General features: G+C 38.3%; 2 long non-coding RNA genes across 17 annotated transcripts; one reads left to right on the top strand and one right to left on the bottom strand.

Moving 5' to 3' along the window:
- The first annotated feature begins 238 nt into the window (after positions 1–238).
- LOC116919896 lies at positions 239–2,011 on the top strand. 6 transcript variants are annotated; one of them, XR_006644177.1, is made up of 7 exons: positions 247–849; positions 924–1,021; positions 1,132–1,287; positions 1,330–1,420; positions 1,481–1,607; positions 1,679–1,880; positions 1,964–2,011. It is a non-coding gene; the product is annotated as an uncharacterized LOC116919896 (long non-coding RNA). The 6 variants fall into 6 exon arrangements; XR_006644178.1 differs by having other exon boundaries at positions 248–849; positions 1,359–1,420; XR_004392072.2 differs by having other exon boundaries at positions 250–849; positions 1,356–1,420.
- A 982-nt stretch (positions 2,012–2,993) lies between these two features.
- Positions 2,994–5,588, bottom strand: LOC116934558. Of its 11 annotated transcripts, XR_006644074.1 has the most exons (7): positions 5,303–5,588; positions 5,071–5,201; positions 4,875–4,986; positions 4,725–4,820; positions 3,865–4,288; positions 3,633–3,792; positions 2,994–3,558 (listed from the first exon to the last, which is right to left on the bottom strand). It is a non-coding gene; the product is annotated as an uncharacterized LOC116934558 (long non-coding RNA). The 11 variants fall into 11 exon arrangements; XR_006644070.1 differs by having other exon boundaries at positions 3,865–3,991; positions 4,052–4,986; XR_006644075.1 differs by having other exon boundaries at positions 3,633–3,795; positions 3,865–3,967; positions 4,052–4,986.
- Between the last annotated feature and the right edge of the window lie 7,767 nt (positions 5,589–13,355).

Genomic DNA, 13,355 nt, shown 5'->3' with positions numbered 1-13,355 from the left:
AAGTATTGTTACTACTCCAACTTTATATTTTGTTGTTTACGTTAAGTTTAAAAAAAATATAAGGCCAATTGAAAAATAAACTTGATTTCCGTGATTAGTATTCAATTCTGAATTGAAATCATGTATTTTAAGCGAAAGTTGAAATTTGGCCAAAAATGAAAAAGTGGGAAGGGTATAGCCTTCCCACTTTTGTCAAAATCTGCGAAAAACAACATCTCATAGAATTTGACAAAAATCACTAGGCCTAATCCAAATTGAACGTTAATTTCGATAAAGTTGTTGGTTTTCTCGTAAAACCACCTGTTAAAAAAACAACAAAAAAACAAACAAAGTGATTCCCTTTTTAAAACTTAGTTTTGGGATTTTTCTAATTCCAAGTGTTTGCTACTCTAGTAGGTACTCTGGATCCGTTTCATCCAAAAATCGATTAATTGAGTGGGAAACTAATATTTATTCGAAATTAGCTTCTCATTTTGGTTGTAATAGGTTAAGTTTTATTGAATTCCAAGTCAAAATTGCCGAATTTTTATGCAATAAGTCGGTCTTAAAATGTCGGGCTTAATTAATAAAGTAATACTAGATATCTTATCAATAGATGGCTACACTGTTTAGTGGATCGTCTGCAATGGAAATTCACCGCTCATTAGATGAAGCCTAGTGTTAGCTGTTAGGGATTTGAGACGTGTTCAGCGAGGAGTTAATGAATGTTCAGTGCGTTCCGTTTTAAATATTCTTTTTGCTACTCGTCAAGACACGGAAATTTGCCATTTTTTCGTACCAACCTGAGGGACACTTTTGCACGACACACGATTGTTTGAAAGTTGATTTTTCACAAAACGTCATTTGAATGTACAGTACAGTATATTTGCATGTTATTTCTTTCAGTTTTTTTTTGCTGTCAGATAATGCTTTTATATCGTTAGGTGCATTTCCTATCTGCAGTCCCCAGTCCTACAGTGTGCAAAAATAGGCAGTTGAAAAAGTCTGCTTATTGTGCTAATCTGCTCAATGCCGGCAACATGTAAGCAATCTTGAAATGACCTATCAACCGTTATTTTGATTTATACGTGGGGCTTTCATATGCAAATCTATGACACATATTTATATCAGCTAAACAGTTTTTGAACATAGGACTACACAGTATAAAAATACTCTTCCCTTAAGGAAATTTGCAGCTGTGGACTTTCTTTAGATGACTCTTTTATCGGAAATATTTTCCTGCTTCTTGGAACAAGGAACATAGGATGTCTTGATGCCAACCAAGTGTCATTGGAAAGATTTTAAAAAGTTGTTAAAGTATTTGACAAAAGTGTAATCATGTTAATAAAGGGAATTTTTTGGTATTCTTAAATTAGCAGGAGAAACCTAAAGTTGGAGGATGAAACATTTGTCTCCTGTTGCTAGCTTTGTAAAACAAATGGTAAATTGGTAAAATGAAACAACATGTGACCTATTACTTTAAATAAATTGTTTTCAAAAGGGGAGATTGTTTCCAAATCTTCAGCTTCCCATGCAGACACCCATCCACAAAGCCCTGGGTGATAGATGATATTCACAGCGTGCACGACTACGTTGTAAATTGGTATCACTTTTACAAAGCCAAACAGGTATAACAAAAATGGCATTTTTGAATTTTCTATGTAGAATTATGTTGCTTCTTTGCTTCATTGGACAGCAGATTTAGATCACGCGTCTACTGTGAAAGAGATCATGCTGTGTCTCAACGAAAATGGCTCTCTCGACGAAAATGCCGACTCGACGATTTCCATGCAAGATTAATGTTAAAAATTCAAAGAGATCTGATGAGCAGGATGCAACGTACTGTCATGTCAAACCATTAGCTGAATACAATGAATACCATTAGTTCCCCAGAACGAGAGGTAATACTATTGAATACTCTATTAAATACAAATTGATAGACAAACTTTTATATGCTGATCCATGTTTCGTTTCCTTTACATAGGTTAATAATCATGCTGAATCAAAAGAGACATCAAGTTAAACGAGATTTTAAAATGATAACAGTTGGAAGCGTATGTGGAAATTTTGAAGAACGCTACCTAAACGTTACTTTTAGTCGCTGATTCATCTCAAAGTTAAAATAAGTTATTTTTATAAATTGAAGTGCATATCTGGGCTTCCTTCTTTTCTGTGGCCCCGTTTCCCCTTGACTTATGATAAGCCCGTAGGGGGTCATGCCCCTACTGTGATCAGCAGCAAAGGTTGTGAGTGCGCTGTCCGGAAAGGGGACGTGGGGGTCCTCAAGTTCTATGATATCATTGGAGGGCGAAGAGGCTACCCACAAATCCGAATTAACGGTTAATCGCTCACGTAAAAACTTGTCCGAAACCTTCCATCCTTTTCCGGCTTCTCTTAGCCACGCCCCGGGTAATCTCCCCGGGGGTTCAAATTCAATTGAGGCAGTGTCTCGGCTTGTCTTGGTTAATGGCAAGCGGAGACACTGTCTTAAACTACTAACTACTACTTAAACAATACAAATATTTAAAAATATTAATTTTGTGTTGTTTCACTTCATGCATGAAATTAGATTTAAATTTCATTGATTCTAGTTGCACATACTCCACATGTATTAATTGACATTGTCGTTTAAGACACTTTCTAATTGAGTACTCATTTATTTAACATGTGCTGCTTGGGGATCGAACCCACTACCTTTAGCTTATACAGTCAATGCTCTACCACTGAGCTACAACTAATATTATTATGAAATCTACTGCTCTTGCACATTGCTGTACCTAGGTGAAATTGGACATAAAAAGCATTTGATCGTTTTACCGCTATTATATTCTCTGTCTTATTTCGCATTCATCTTGGGATATTTCAGGATTACACACTAATTGAAAATGCTTACCGTTGCGTGTACAAATTTCATTGACTAATTCGTAACCTTATAACAATTTGACTCTGTCGGCAATCGAACCTTCGACTATAAGCATACCACACCGGTGCTCAACCATAGAGCCATGAGACACCTTGCAAATTGACTGTATTTCTATATAATGTAGTTGCAACATGTGGACATTTAAAAAATTGAAATTCTGTAGAATAAAAATTTATGTCATGATTTTCAGTCGTAAACGGTAACGATAACATGAATCATCAACATATATCATGTTTAGTTCAACCAGTCTTCTCTCATGGGGGTCGAACCACTGATTTCATTATGACGACGATATAATCATTGACCCATAAACATTCTGTTGATGGATGCGTTGTTGGATGGTAGTTGCCGGACGAGGGGGATACGTCGTGCATTTGATCTGATTAGACGAGGATGTTCTAATGCTTAAATTTCCGTTCTTATATCAAGGAAAAGAATACCCTCATCCGATTTACCTTTGCGGATCGATATAACCTCGAAATAAGAATAATACATCAAAGTTTTCATTTTAAAATTCAAGATAAATACAACTTTTTTCGAAGCAACAAGATATTAAATTACGTGAGTAATGACGTCGAGGAGGTGAACATCATTCCAATTGAAGCATCGGACGGCAAAGAAACTCTAACCAAAACACGACGACTTTTCTAATAACTCTGCAAACAAGACAATAAATTGCACTTCAATTAGTTTTAATTGTGGGTTTACAAGCAAAAAAAAACCGACAGACCTAAAACTTCAGCTTTTTCCTGAGATGTTTTAAAACATTCAAGTTGATTTCAAGAGGTCTGCATCAGAATGACACACTGGGGAGGTCTGATGTTGAAAACAGAGATAGCAATTTTCATTGAGGCACATGGTCTCTTTCACAGTAGAAACGTGATCTTAATCTGCTGTCCAATGAAGCAAAGAAGCAACATAATTCTATATAGAAAATTTAAAAAATGCCATTTTTGATATACCTGATTGGCTTTGTAAAAGTTATACTAATTTACAATGCAGTCATGCCCGCTGTGAATATCATATATCACCCATGGCTTTGTGGATGGGTGTCTGCCTGTGAAGCTGAAGATTTAAAATCAATCTCCACTTTTGAAAACAATTTATTTAAAGTAATAATTCACATGTTGTTTCATTTTACCAATTTACCATTTGTTTTACAAAACTAGTAACGAGAAACAAATGTTTCATCCTCCAACTTTAGGTTTCTCCTGCTAATTTAAGAATACAAAAAATTAAGTAAAAAAATAAAGTTTGAAACGGTACGCACTGAACATTCATTAACTTCTCGCTGAACACGTCTCAAATCCCTAACAGCTAACACTAGGCTTCATCTAATGAGCGGTGAATTTCCATTGCAGACGATCCACTAAACAGTGTAGCCATCTATTGATAAGATATCTAGTATTACTTTATTAATTAAGCCCGACATTTTAAGACCGACTTATTGCATAAAAATTCGGCAATTTTGACTTGGAATTCAATAAAACTTAACCTATTACAACCAAAATGAGAAGCTAATTCCAAATAAATATTAGTTTCCCACTCAATTAATCAATTTTTAGATGAAACGGATCCAGAGTAGCTCCTAGACTCTAGTAGCTACTCTGGAAACAGCATCCTTTTTCATGGCAAAGCGCCAAATTTTCTTCCCTTTCTAGCCTTTTCAAAAAATTCTAGAATTTTCCCCTTTAGGATTAAGACATTTTGGCAAAATGGACTGCACTTCTAATTTTTTTTTCTATAAAAATAAAAATATTTTAAGGCTATAACTTAATTACATATTCCCCAAAAATGCGGAAAACCCAACTTTTCCCTATACCTTCCATGTAAGTTCGACTTCGACGAACAAGTGCTGCCGCCTACGTTCCTGAAAACGACGACACTTTGGCGGGATAGGAGTAAACGTACCTCTAAACTATTATACCATGGTAGCAATTATGCCTCCAAAGTATTGTAAGTGGAAACCTACAGCACTGAGATTGGAGTTCTGTTTGTGTTTATTTTTACGGATGGCTCAACGCACTGTCAACTTGGCTCGATTTGTGTTTGATAGATGGCACTGGCGGCCCACCCTTTTTCTTCTAAAATTAAAATCGCAATAACTTCTTAAATGATACGTTTTATGATTTCCTGTTTTCACTATTTCATCTATAAGCATTACCCACCGATAACATGCAATATTTGCAGACATCATGGCCACACTTGGTCAAACTGTCAATATCAGTATCAATCATCTAAAATTAGATCAGCCATCAATATGCTATTCCTGCTGTGGAATTGGCTGAAAATTATACAACTATTCTGTCAAAAAACAATGATCAAGCCAAGGAATCAACATAGGCTTAACACACTAGGACTACTAGATTTCAATCAGTCCAAACAATCAATTGTAATTACCTGAAAAAGGTGCTTGTGAAAGGTCACGCGGATGTACATTTTAGGACATCAACGATTCAACGTACAGCTTGATAGGATAATAACCCACATGTTTTTCTGTTGCAGAACTACTTTGGTGAAGCTAGAGATGTGGGAAACAAAGTTTGATATTAAGTTAAGGTAAGGTTGTAGTTTGCAAGCAGGGACGATGGAGGAACACTAAATACAAAGTTTTCTTTCACGCTGGAGCAGCGCATAAATCCGCACTATTATTGTTGAAGTGTCACGTCTAAGCCAAGGCACTCTATCGTTCGATTCCGGATAGACAATCATTTATGAAATTTATTTAACACAATAACCGCTAGATGGCGTGAAGAAACAATAGGACTTAATTCAAAGAAATTGTGAATTCAGCAACTTTTACACCTTTGTTAAAAATGGATACATTTAATAAATATTGACGAATTCTATTTATAATGAATTCTGCACTAGAGAGAAGACAAACGTATTTAATATAATGAAATAGGCAATGTTGCGAAAGGCGCAAATTTCAAATAATTGTGAATTTCAATCAGAAATTTAACATATAAATAATTGCCTAATCTAGATGAATTAGGTATTTAAGGATAGGGAATTAAATTAAGCTTAAATGAAATCAATTTCTGGACACATTGATTGGTAATTTTATAGATAACGAACAAAAACCCCAATTTTTACTATACCCCCGAGAGGCGAAGGGCCTCCTATACTAGCGACCCTGGCGGGGAATCTTGGGACCCTTTAATGAACACCCGCAGGTCTTGGGGTTAGCCGAGAGTGTACCTTTCCAATTATATCGTGACATGGCTCTTGGGCCCCAAATCAGATAATTCCCGATGAATTACTCGGCAGGTCTTCTAGCCGAAATTGAGCGTAGAAGACGCGAGCTAGAGACGCTAGAACGTAGAAACGGCGATAGACATACCAATTGTCGAAGATCTTCCGAGTATTGCATCGGAGATACCTATTCTGGTTTACGGCCCAATAGCCATAGCAATCGGGACAAGCGGGTTGGATTATATGCTTCAGTCCTTGAAAATTACCGTTGACAAAATTTCAGCGCTTAATTCACTTGCAGCTTAAGAACTCGTTATGATAAAAAAAATGTTTTTCAGTACTTTAACCGAAATTTTTTACAATATATAGTTCATTTATCAAAAAATTAATCATTTCATAAATGTGAGTGCGATTTTACTTTGGTTATTTTTTATTCTTCTTACGACTTGCATCATAGAGGGGCTACGATGGGTGTGGTCCTCACCCTTCTAGGGAGGGGGATGATTCACCAAAGGGGCTGATAGTCTGGTTTTTATAGCCCAAAATGCCTATCTAACCTAAAACAAATTGCAAAGTTTTGTTTTCTACATGAGCTTTATAAATATTAATCTTGGCCATGTTCTCCTAAAACCCTCCCTTGAAATTTTAATATTTAGTATGATTAATTTCAATTATAAAATATGTGTATTTTTGTATTGTAATTTAGTCTAATTAAATACAAAAAAATAGAAATTTTAAAAAATGAACTTTGTTTGATACTAATTGGTCTACATGCATGCCAAATTTTATTTCCCTAACTTGTAAAATGATGAAAAATCACACGAAAAATGAGTTCCGTCTACCTTTTTACTACCCAAAAACCGCTTCCGTGTTTAACACAGAGCTTACGGGGAAATGGCTTTAGCAAAAATCGCTGCCGTTAGTTATCTATAATCCCCTCCTCTTCCGTTTTTGTCTTATATTAAAGAGCTAATTCTCTTCTACAAACCCAGTAAAAGATTTTTGGGAGGAGGAATTAGTTTTAAAGTTATTAGATTTTATATACAGCCCATATTTCCTGAAATTTTCTATACGGATACGACAATCATTTGTGAAGTTTATTTAACAAATAACCGCTAGATGGCGTGAAGAAACAATAGGACTTGAAAAACGGAAACAAAATTTTAACAAAACTATATATTGAAGTGCATTAGGTATGAAAAGTTGAGACACCGTCTTTGGCAGAACGTCTTAATTTCAGAAAAACAAACAAACGCAAAATTTTGCTTTTTACATGTTGTCAAGGCTAGCCAAACGCATTTGGGCTGGTAGGTGGTATGCGTTTGCCCTATTTTCTAGTTCCAGCAGCATTAAAAAATATAAAATTATTCAATACGCCTTCCTACGCCACATCCAATCTACGCATGCCAGAGAAGTGAAAAACGTGATAGACCAACTAAATGTCAAATTTTGACAAGTTTCTTGTACTGACAAAAAAAAGCGATACACCGAACGCGAAATAAATCAGATGGCGATCCGTTATTCGGAAGTTTCAGGCACGATTTACAAGCAGATAAGTTTATATGATCCGCGTTAGATTTGAGTGTGGGGCAGAGAACAAAAAAAAGCAATTTTCCTTGCCCATACGACAGGCCATGAGATTGTGTTGACCGATTATTCCTCTCCGATCAAGTGTGGTGACAAAACGAGAATAATAAGAACACCAATAGAAAAAGGAAATGGAAAATAGAAATGTTACAAGCACGCAAGGAATGGAATCAAAACGACATTTTAGTCAGCATATGGCCCAAAGGTATCGTATAACCGAAATAGGGCTCAATCGTAATGCTGATCAATCTCGTTGAATTGCTTTATGGTGGCTTCAGGTGTCGATTGATTGTCGAGTCACGATCTGACACTGTCGAATGACACCTGCAACCGCGACAAACAGCCATCGACAAACCCTAAAAAAGCAAATGGTGGCTGATTGCCCAACCCGGGCCCAACATAATTTCCAACAAAATCCGTATCAGAATTAATATAGTGAGTCGCATGTTTGGTAGTTTGAAACAGTTATTGTTCAGAAGCTTCCACTTGACGAAGACATGCATAAAAGCGTAGTTCAATTTGATATGGATCACGTTTTCGTTAAAATAATTGTTCTTCTTTTTTTTAACAATTAACATGTGCTTCAAATTAGTCGTGCCTAATGAGAATAGGAAAATGTATTTTTCATACGTTTTTTTTAAGGGCTCGGCGTTCTCGTATAACACAAACGTAGTCATAGCAACAAACTGGAAATATCTGGACCGAGAAAATATTCGTTTAACACCACCGGACATCGATGAAGAAAACATTTCGTCGTGTCGGATAAGAGATAGTGAAGGGAGAAAAAAGGTGTCGGAGTGCAGATTAAAACGCTGGAAGGAAACCACTCGACTCTGGTTCTACAAGATGAAGAAGAAAGGAAAAAAAAAAAAGGAGGAGGCGGTGGTGAAAAGAAAAGGTTTCCTTCCAAACCCTCCGACAAAGCGACAAAGAAAGGAGGAGCTCATCTAGACGATGTATCTTGGTCGACCATCTTTTGCCTTTGATCAACCGACCATTTGCAATTCTACAGAGAGAAAGAGACAGAGGGAAAAGACCATGTGAATCCCCCTGTTGTATATACAGCCCTAGTTTTCGGGTTTTACTGAAAGAGGGAAAAGACAAAACGAATTGGAAAGAAGAGGGGAAAAAAATCGAGATATTGTTGCTGTGCAATGCTGAAGGGGCCTACCTTATTCGTCGTCCTTCAGGTGTGAGAGAAGGTTTGAAAAAAAAAAAACACCTGAGGAGAGAAAAAAACGACCGAGAGTGTCCAATCCAACGGCTATAAAATCATCGCCATTTGTGTTGAACCAGCGGGCAATACTTAGCTTCTCTCTCTCTCTCTCTCCTTTTATTCTTATGTATTTATTTTTCTTTTAGTGCGGCTTGTAAACGAAGAAACCGCGGTGTTTTTTTCTTTTTTCAATCTCTGATGCGCTCCTCAACCGACAAAAACGATGCGCAATCTTCTTATGCGTTTCACTTGAAATGAAATGGAGGAGGAATGAAATTTAACACACACAAAACACGGAGAAAAGTATGTCGAGGAAAGTAGCACGCATCATTGCAGAACTGTTGCATACATGCACCCGCTGGAAATCGATGATGGAGTTCCAGAGCCCTGAACGTCGAATGTTTTTTTGTTTTTTTTGTTTTTTTTGTATTATGATGAATTGTAGTGGGACTGACACGAAATTTGAATTTTCTAATTCCGATTATTTTAGTTTTTTCCTTAATCAATACATTTTAGTTAGATTTCGCTACACGCGCCACATGATTTGGAAGTCCATGTTAAAATGGTAATCAGTCGAGAGGTAATTCGTCTGGAAATCACGCACCCTCCACACCATCTTTAGTTTTCCATCTTAGAAAAAAAAAAAGAATAACGTGAGTTGTACGTAAAACCCTTTTTTGTTTTTGTCTCTTCATTCTTATTTAAATAGAATGGAGGCATAGGGCAAGTTCATCAGCGCCTGTTAACAACGTGATTTTCAGTTTTCTCGTTGACGAATTAGTTGAGTTCAAAGGAGAGCTCTCAAAACCCATTCAAAGGCTAGAAAAGTCAAGAAATCGTCACAGATGGGCTCAGCCGAGAATTTGGAAACTTGCCATCCAGTTGCAGCTAAAGTTCAGAGTGATTTTATCGCACCCAAAATGAAACAGAGGTTACCGTCCCGGGGATCGCAACATCGACTATATAGCTCTATACGTATATAGCCTACACGATGCAGCCATCAATCCAGGTGCAAGGTGTGTACTGTGCACGTGCGAGCGTGATGCAACAACGGCCAAAACGCCAGCCAACCTGGTGGGGGGGGGGGGAGGCTTCGGCGAGCTCAATCGCTCGTATAACCCCATGAATAGATAGTAAACTAGTCGTTTATTTAGGCTGGTTCAGGCACGCAAAGTATACACATGCAGTGCCACAACAAAACGAAAAGCATCGAAAGAAAAAAGCAGGGAAAACAACAACACGAAGAAAGAAAGGCAGAGAGAGGCAAATAAGAGCCACGCAGTCTGGGCGATGAAACTTGGTCTAATGGGAGCGTCCCTGGCATTCTTCCTGATCAATACTTGGCGTGCAGACAAGAGTTTCATTTCCATTTTTCTGTAGACGCGCATTTTGGCTCTCCCATTGCGTCGGTGACAGGCAAGGGTTTTGGTTTGTTTTCCTTTCTTTTACGCCGTCAAATCTTTCACACAACTTTCGTATTCTTCCGGTAGTTTACTGTCAGACCATTTGGCCAGGGGCTAGGCTCTGAATCACGTTCAACTGTAATTCAGAATGCATTGTATGTGTGTAACTGGCTGTCGAGAATCGAATGACGGATGACCGAATGCAGCGTGATACATCTCTGTTCCCCTCTCTTTCTTTCCTTCGTCTGCTGGCCTATATATATGTATATATATATATACGTAACATACATAACTACGTGGCTACCATATAGGTATATAGGACTGTCTAATACTATACAACGAGATCTCATTTCCCCACCGACTCCAAGTCTGGAACGCCAGCCAAACTGCCTCAGTCGTGATGCATCATACTGTTAATGAAAGTTGGTCGGCGGCCAAGATAAAAAAACAAAAAAAACAACAAATCTTAACGCTCAGTATGCCGGGTGTGGGACTACTACACATAAACACGTAATTCGATTATCTTGTGGATGAATTGAATGGCCGATCTTGACTAGGCTATATATACATGTTTTTAGCCTCTCCTCTTCCTATTTTTTATCTATAGCCCTCATGCCACTCCCTGTCTCGTATCTGCCGTGTGCAGCCATGGAATAGGAACGACATCGAATAAATGACGCGTAGAGAATGGCTCGGAACGTCGGAAGCGCGTGCTAGGCGGGAAAACAGACACGTACGCCGGCCAAAAAAAAAAGAAAAGAAAGAGACGGACAGGCGTGGCTAGAAGGGCGACAGTGGGGGTCTCATATTGTCACGGCACCTTGTACAGCGTGAGGGCGGACCCGCACGATATTCTTGAAAAACAACAGCTGAGCTTTACTGGAAATGGCAATCCAGCAGAGGAAAGCGGGCTTGGCCAGCAACGCATATTGCCGCTTAAATAATAATCCCCCGACCTGCATGACCCACGTCTTGATCTCCGTTTCTAAACTTCGCCAAGTCACTCGCGCTTTGGGTTTCAAGAAAGACTTCCTCCGATTGGTTGTCTCGTTTATAGTCTCGGAGAAAGCCCAAAAGGAAACCTCTTTGTCATTTGTTTTTTTCAATTTTGTCTATCCCTGCTGGATTGTCAAAGAAATCGAATACTCAACAAATGAGTTGAGAATATGAGAACTATTTTTAGTTGAATGCGTCATGAATTCACATTGAATTCCCAGTGCCATGGAGTCCATCTCTAAACGATATCTTTGACTAGATCGCCATAACTGACGCAAGCTGTTTTCGTAAGACCTTTGTCACGAACTGGTCAACTGCAAGGACTATCTGTTCATTGGCTTTGCTTGTTTGCTTATTGTTTAACGTGTGACTGCACATGATAAACATCTGTGATCCTTTTGTTTTGTTTGTTTCTTTTCCCCCTTTTTTGTTGTTGTCCTCCTTAAAAATAGAATAACATTAGCGTATTATGCGACTTGAATACGCTTCGCTGGACACTTGGAAGGGCCCAGTGGCTACAGCTTTCGAATGTTAATAGTTTATTAGGGGAAGATGATTATTCGTGACGGGAATCAAGCGTTCGGAGATTCTCGCGTGATCGGCGTGTGGAGTGACTTGAGTCGCAGCTTGCAACTCATCATCCGAGCGGATAAAGATGTAATAGTCTACTTGTATTTTACACAATTAGTTCCTCACATCGGGCGAGGAAACGTGACTGGAACAAAGGCTCTTGTCACTGTCGCACACTCTGTTTTAATCCTTGTTAACACTCGAGATAGCATATAAGCTTGCAGTACAGTGGAACGGGAAAGAAATTTAAGCTAACACGATTATCCTTTCGAGATTCAACGCACTCCCGTTCACGCCGGCTTTTGTTTTCGATCTTGCAACGACTGCTGTCACCTATAAATCCTTTGCCATATAAAGTTAATTAAACATTGGCCCATTTTACGAAACGCGTTCTGCAGCGATGTAAGAAAACCAGTTAACTTTGAATGAAAACTGCGCGGGCCGAAAGAAATGCGAGCGATTTTGTTTTGTCGTTTTTCCTCGTTAAATCAAATGCTTTTGGAAATGTGACGGAAATGGAATTTCGTGCTAATATATTTTTCCTCACCCAATAAAGTCGGTGGGATGATTTTTTAACGCTCTAAGGGGGGGAACTCTAATTCCAGTTCAGTGCGTTCATCCGGCGCGTGTGTGTGTGTGTATACATATTTTTGGAGTGCGTCGTAAGTTATGTACTGATGGAGAATCGTGAGACGTTTCTTATTAAAAAATAAAAGAAAAAGAAAGAAGGAGAAGAAGAAGAAATGCGTCATCAAAAACAACATTAAGCCTTTTATTTATGAAACTGTTAGGAAACAAGTGACAGCCACAACGATTGTAAAAATCCCCCATTTCTCATGCCAAGCGGTCTACTTAAGTTTGTCTTAAACGAGAAAGAAAAGAAATAAGCCCACCCCTCCAATAAGTTACAAATAGTGTCGGTTGTGCTGTATGTATATATACCTTTGCGGTGCCCATTCCATGTCCTCCGCGTTGAATAACAACCGATGTGCGTTATATAGCCTTCGGTTGGCTATTGGCTGAAGGGAAACACATGTTTCCTTAATGGTAGATTCTTCCACGCTATATATCTACGCAATAGATGTCCAATCTTGTAGCTAATTGCTCTTTTGTGTGTGCCCCAAAAGAGCTGCTACATCACATGCCAGCTTTACCTATTGAATCTACCGAGTCTACCATATTTCGTGTTCTTTCGGAGGGGAACCGTCGCTTCGACCTTGATGTCAAATGTTGACCTCCTCATCTCTTGTTGCGTTATAAATGGTTTGGAACTGCTTGTGGGTCGCCTTTTTTATTCAAAAGTCAAAGAACGTGAAAGAGTGGACACAAAAAGAAAAAGAGAAACGTAAAGAAGAATAAGAACCTAAGCTTTTTCCTGCTATTCATGACGTACAAAACTCTTATTCCGGATTGGGGGTGGAGATGAAGCATTTCGTTTTCTTTTCTTTTCGTTTCCCTTCTCTTTTATTTTGCAGCTGCAGCAGTT

The sequence above is a fragment of the Daphnia magna genome, linkage group LG3 (assembly GCF_020631705.1).
Source record: "Daphnia magna isolate NIES linkage group LG3, ASM2063170v1.1, whole genome shotgun sequence".
NCBI lineage: Eukaryota > Metazoa > Arthropoda > Branchiopoda > Diplostraca > Daphniidae > Daphnia > Daphnia magna.
This window is presented reverse-complemented; position numbering and strand designations above follow the sequence as displayed.